The sequence below is a fragment of the Apaloderma vittatum genome, unplaced genomic scaffold (genome assembly GCF_000703405.1).
Source record: "Apaloderma vittatum isolate BGI_N311 unplaced genomic scaffold, ASM70340v1 scaffold25155, whole genome shotgun sequence".
Classification (NCBI taxonomy): domain Eukaryota; kingdom Metazoa; phylum Chordata; class Aves; order Trogoniformes; family Trogonidae; genus Apaloderma; species Apaloderma vittatum.
The window spans coordinates 4,688-4,908 of NW_009716865.1; the positions used below are offsets into that span (position 1 = coordinate 4,688).

General features: G+C 61.5%; 1 protein-coding gene across 1 annotated transcript in view; it reads left to right on the forward strand.

Annotated features, from left to right (window-relative positions):
• The window catches only part of ANGPTL4 (angiopoietin-like 4), a gene marked incomplete at its 5' end in the record, with an annotated part of 6,591 nt that overhangs the window by 4,637 nt on the left and 1,733 nt on the right, over window positions 1–221 (forward strand). The window lies entirely within an intron of this gene.

The window sequence follows — 221 nt, forward strand, 5'->3', positions numbered from 1 at the left end:
TGGGAAGCTCCTCGGGTCTCTCCTCGATGGGGAGCCGTGCTCTCCAGTCTGGGTCACCCCAGCCTGGCCTGACGCCTGGCTTCTCCCTTGGATGGAAGCCCAAGGAGCTGTGTTTGGATAAATGGGAAGCTACGGGGTCACAGCATTTAGAGATGCTGAAGTCAGGGGCCGCAGTCTGCAGCACGTGTCCGGAGCCGCAGACACCGCCTTGTACCACCGGA